The sequence below is a fragment of the Pan troglodytes genome, chromosome X, assembly GCF_028858775.2.
Source record: "Pan troglodytes isolate AG18354 chromosome X, NHGRI_mPanTro3-v2.0_pri, whole genome shotgun sequence".
Lineage (NCBI taxonomy): Eukaryota > Metazoa > Chordata > Mammalia > Primates > Hominidae > Pan > Pan troglodytes.
In genome coordinates this window covers 111,140,223-111,146,178 of record NC_072421.2, presented here as the reverse complement: position 1 = coordinate 111,146,178, position 5,956 = coordinate 111,140,223, and the positions used below count along the sequence as shown (strand labels likewise).

The window sequence follows — 5,956 nt, the reverse complement described above, 5'->3', positions numbered from 1 at the left end:
TAGGACAGTGTAGGTTTACACATTATTAGTTGAACTAAAAAATAAGAGATAAACATTCAGCTTCAGGAATAGGGAGCCCTTAGAGTTAATTAAGTTCCTATACTGACCAATTTCTGAAACTCTGGAGGACACTCAGCTAGAATGTCTATTGTATTGGTCCAAGAAGGATCAATAGGAACTGTGGAAAATGAGACGAACCTATCAGATACAGTAGGATTTCTATATTTTATCCATTTTCTCCAGGGAAGAACAATCATCTCATAGGGCTTTCCTGTTAATCTTGATGGCTTAAACAAAAAAGTGAGAGAACCAGGGAAGAGGAAAGCTTTATTTCTCACAGTTCTGGAGGCTGGGAACTCCATGATAAAGGTATCAGCTTATTTGGCTCCTAGTGAGAGTCCTCTTCCTGGTTTGCAGATGGCCATCATCTTGCCATGTCCTCACATGGCAAAAAGAAAGGGAGAGGTTTGGAGAGAGAAGGAGAGAGGGAAAGAGTGCTGTCTTGTCTCTTCTTATAAGGGCACTAATCCCATTATGAGGACCCCATCCTAGTGATTTCCTTTTGACCTAATTACTTCTCAAAAACCCCATCTCCAAATACCATCACATTGTAGGTTAGGACTTCAACATATAAATTTTCGGGGAGCAAAATTCAGTCCATAGCAGCCAGAAAAGTAAGAGATCTCATAGTACTTGAATTGATTCTGGAATAACATATTTATTTTTTAAAAGTACTATGGGCCAGGTGCGGTGGCTCATGCCTGTAATCCCAGGAGGCTGAGGCAGGTGGATCACCTGAGGTCAGGAGTTCGAGACCAGCCTGGCCAACATGGTGAAACCCTGTCTCTACTAAAAATACAAAAATTAGCCAGGTGTGGTCACAGGTGCCTGTAATCCCAGCTACTCAAGAGGCTGAGGCAGGAGAATCACTTGAACCCAGGAGGTGGAGGTTGCAGTGAGCCGAGATCACGCTATTGCACTCCAGCCTGGGGGGCAAGAGCGAGACTTCATCTCAAAAAAAAAAAAAAAAAAGCACTGTGAGTCTGAGGGATGACAAGTTTTTGATTTGTACAAAGACTGGTAAAATTATTTTATATAACTCAATCATGAAAGTAATCACTCTTTGTCAACCTATAAATTCTGAGGAAGATGAAAGAAGATAATTCCCTAAACTGCATTGTTTTGTCAATTTGTTAAAAATTATTTTCCATTTGCAATCAATCATTCATGCTATGTTTATTTGCTTTTAGTTTGTTTATTTATTTAGAGTTTGAGACATTACCATAACAGTCAGTTGGCTATAAAGAGATTATCATAACAGTTGGCTATAAAGGGATATTATTTGATTTTACCTTTAGTCCTACATACATTTTAAAATACTAAACCATTTTCCCTACTTTACACAGGCTGACAGATGCTTAAAAAAACAGGATAATATAATGAAGGAAATGAAAATATTAACTCCATTTTTAAAAACCTTGCTTTAACATAGATGATAATACATATTCTGTAAATTCAGGGGAAATTACTTCTTAGAGATTTTAGTCATATGAGTCAAGCAATAGAGAAATAGGACCTTGCTGAGATAGCTTGGGTATCAGCCCAGGCGGGCACCTCTAAAAGTATTAAATGTTCGTTTACACCACAGTAAGCAAACTCCCTTTAAGTGATTCCTCAAACTGAGCTGAGTACCTTTATTTGACCCAAATAAATCTTCATTTGTCTGGGTGGTTAATTGGATGATTCAGTTCATTTGTTCTTCTATTTCACTGACAATTAACATATATACTTTATATGAATTACCCCTTTTCAACAAAATGACATTTCACTGTAGGCAACACTGAACACAATTTATATTCTTTAATTACTGAGAAGGCACCTCATGATCTAGTTACAGGACCTCAGGGATATCATAGTAAATCTCGAACATCACAGTGATGTATAAGTGATGTGTAAGAAACTGATTGAACCTAAGTTCTTTCGATTTCAGAAAAAATCATCAATTTGTTTATATTTTATTAGGTCATACTTTTCACAATATAGTATGTAAAATTATTTATAAACGCTTTAAATATGGCAATGTCAGTAGCTCATCCATTTCAATCATTAGCGTTTTTTTTTAACTGTAGAGATTGACATTATTTAAATCCTTACTGTTTTCTCTCCTTTTTTCTCAGTGTCAAAGCACTTCAATTAAAACACAGAAACTATAGAAAATCATCTGGTAAACGTGCTGATGATGTCCTAAACCTGATCACTTGTCTCAAAATTTAGTACGTGTAAGTTTAAACCCATAATTACAGTTTTATTTAAAGTAGCATCACATAGAAAAGTAGAAAAACATTCAGGTATTGAACCTATCAAGTGAGTTCTTATTTTAGGAATTTGCTATATAGTTACTTTTCAAAAATTTGTGGAGGAATTGACCAATTTTAGACTAATGTTTCTACTATTGGAAACAGAACTGTGATGCCTTCACCTCTTTAGCTGAATTTAACAATTAGATAACAACGGCCTAGTGGTGATGTCTCACCCCACTTTGTTGATAAAAAAGAAATGTTATCTTTGTAACTTCTGTAGTTGAATCAAACATAAAAAGCACAATGCTCAGGCTGAAATAGCTGTTTCTTATTTCTTTGATTCCCCCAACCCAACTTTCCCTGTCAGTAAACTGGCGGTCCCACATGGCACTTCTTCTCTTCTTCCAAAAATCCAACAATTGTGTTCATCAGTTGTTGCCTAATAATCAAGCCAGTATGTGAAAGTGAACCATCATAGGAATATATTTATTCCATCTCCAGAAACACAAAGCAAGATCTGATTAGAAATTTGTTTTAAACAGTGATTTGTTTTACTCATTGAAGTCCCCCTCCCTCTGTCTCTTAATGGGGGAGCTTTTTCCTTCTTTCTTGCCTATTAAACTCTCCGCTTGTTAAAACCACTCCACGTGTGTCTGTGTCGTTTTATCTTTTTTTTTTTTTTTTTTTCGTTTGAGACGGAATCTCGCTCTGTCACCCAGGCTGGAGTGCGGTAGCACAATCTCCGCTCACTGCAAGCTCGGCCTCCGGGGTTCACGCCATTCTCCTGCCTCAGCCTCCTGAGTAGCTGGGACTACAGGCACCCGCCACCACGCCCGGCTAATTTTTTGTATTTTTAGTAGAGACGGGGTTTCATCGTGTTAGCCAGGATGGTCTCGTTTTATCTTAATCGGTGCAAAACCAAGGACCCTGGCGTTCCTCCAGTCATCAAAGCCGTATCATCGTGAATTTTTACTCCATCAGCCAATGAAAACAAAGTCAAATGTAGTTGTTGTGTGTGTGTGTGTTCATTTTAATTTTGGTTTTAGAAAGATAACTTGGAGTCATATTGCTATTAGCTTTCAATTTCTATTGATTTTGAATCTTGTTGACAGGGTCTATTATTTGTCAACTCAATATGCATTATTACTCTTTGCTTAGTGTCTTAACTATTGTTTTAATTGGGATTCCAATGCACTCAGCAAAAAAGATTTCATTTCCCAGGTTCTCTTACAGTTAGGTGTGGTATTAAGACTAAGATGTATGTAGAAGTTATAGGATGAAAGTATTTTGAAAGTTTCTAAAAGATGGGCAGATGCATGCCCTTGTTTTCCCTTAACCTCCTGTCTTCTTTCTCCTGACAGGAAAGTTAATGGCTGAAGACTCAGCAGCCATTCTGAACTCGAAATTACATGTTAAGGCTATTGTAGAAGAAATAAAGAAATTAAATCTCTATGTCCCCAAGGTATCTCTATACCGGCCTGGAATGCCTATCTCCAAACCTCCTTTACATGAAACAGAAACAGCTTCTATCACCTTAAAATCTGTTACTTTAGGTTTTTTTCATTATGAGCAGCTAAAATGAATCTTACTTGATACAGTGTGTGTTCATGGATTAGGGCATTGTTTGATAAGAGGAGTAAGAAAAGAATATAAATTGTATTGGCCCTGATATGCCACAAACAATGAGGGCTGAAGCCAAACTAATCAAAGAATAAACTCAAATACAAAGAACAACGTCTTTTTGTTGGTTTCAGCTCTAACAAGTAAATAATCTAGAAGTAATCAGTACTCTCCTTACAATAAGAAAAAAGTTGAACAAACTGAAAATGAATGACTTTTCTTCAACCCAGAAGAGAAGTAAAATCACAGAGCAAACTGCCCTTTTGAAATCTGGAAAGACAAGCAAATTCATTGAGTCCCAGCTGTAATTTCCTTGAATGGAGCATAAATCTCTAGAGCCATACATAAATTGATAGGGACACCTAAATGGTAATTTTAACAAATTGCTGAAGACTGAGTGTAGGCTAACATGAAAATGAGAGACTCCTGGGGGCCACAGTCTTAGGGATGCCCCCACACTTTCATGGACTTTACCTCCAGGAAGTTTTCTATGTTCTCACTGCCAAGAACCAAGACAGATGGCAGGGCTCTGGTAGGAGGAGAGGAAAGGTAACATTATGAAACATTTCTAGGGCATTCTCCATAACAAAGACCTATTCTCCAGGGGAAAATAATTAACGGAGCTTTGCCCCAGAGCCCTGAGAAAACGGCACTTTTCAATTTAGCCTCCTCTAGTATTTAGGTGAGAGAGGCGTCTCATCTAAAGTGGAAGATAGAAGAAAAACTAAGCTATACAAGAAAAAATATTTATAAAGGTTACAGGCCAAAATGTATAGCCACTAAAAGACTGAGAATTAAGTGGAAGATTATATAGGACTAGTTTTCCACACTTTGACATGATTACCAGTATAATAACAATATATTACAGCTGAAAGAACCGCAAGACTCAAGCTTCATTTTAGGAATACTTAGGGAATACCGTAGTCAAGAGCAGTGACAAAAATAAGACACTGGAAGAATCTGAAGCATCTGGTAACTACAGCTACAGCTAATATTAAATAAAAACTGACTCCTAGGTAAATTAACATAAATTCTCACACTAGTAGCCTACTTACCACAGCTCTTATTACCTAATGCAACACATCTAGCCTTTAAAAAATATTGCATAGTATGCCAAGTGGCAGGAAAAAAGCAATCTGAAAAGAAAAGCAAGCATCAGAACCAGACTTAAATATGGCAGAGACGTTGGAAAATAACCATGATTAAAATGTTAAGGGATGTAATGAAAAAAAAAATCTACAACATGCAAGAACAGATGTTAATGTAAGCAGAGACATGGAAAATCTAAAGTAAATGCTAGAAGCATTAAAACAGAGATGAAGAATGCCCCTGATGGTCTCATCAATAGACTGAATAGGGCAGGGAAAGAATCAGTGAGCTTGAAGATAAGTCAGTGGAAACTTCCTGTACTGAAATGAAAAAGAAAAAATATTAATAAAAAAGAATATGTAAGAACTGTAGAATAATATCAACATATGTGCTTATTCAGAATAAAGGAGAATGGCTTAGAACTTTTCAAAATTAATGACACACAAAACAAACCACAGATACAGAAAGTACAGAGAACACCATTCAGAATATATACGAAAAGGACTACACATAGGCATATCATATTCAAACAGCAAAAATACAAAGATTGGAAAAAACTTGAATAAAGCCTGGGGAGTGGGGATGAAGGAAGCCATCTTAAGTATACAGAAAAAAATGATAAGAATTACAGCAGACTTCTGATCCAAGACCATGAAAGCAGAAGGGAGTGAAGTGAAATATTTAAAGTGTTGAAAGAAAAAAAGAAAACCCAACATACTAGAATTCTTTTTTTTTTCTTCTTTTTTCTTTTTTCTTTTCCTTTTTTCTGGTGAGATGAAGTATCTCTTTGTTGCCCAGGCTGGAGTGCAGTGGCACAATCTTGTCTCACTGCAACCTCCACCTCCTGGTTTCAGGTGATTCTCCTGCCTCAGCCTCCCGAATAGCTGGGATTACAGGCGCCTACCACCATATCCAGCTAATTTTTGTATTTTTAGTAGAGAAGGGGT

General features: G+C 36.8%; 1 long non-coding RNA gene across 1 annotated transcript; it reads left to right on the top strand.

The window, feature by feature from the left end:
- Window positions 1–2,177: 2,177 nt before the first annotated feature.
- Window positions 2,178–4,034, top strand: LOC107971126 (uncharacterized). Its single transcript, XR_001714048.2, has 2 exons — window positions 2,178–2,273; window positions 3,662–4,034. It is a non-coding gene; the product is annotated as an uncharacterized LOC107971126 (long non-coding RNA).
- The last annotated feature ends 1,922 nt before the right edge of the window (window positions 4,035–5,956 follow it).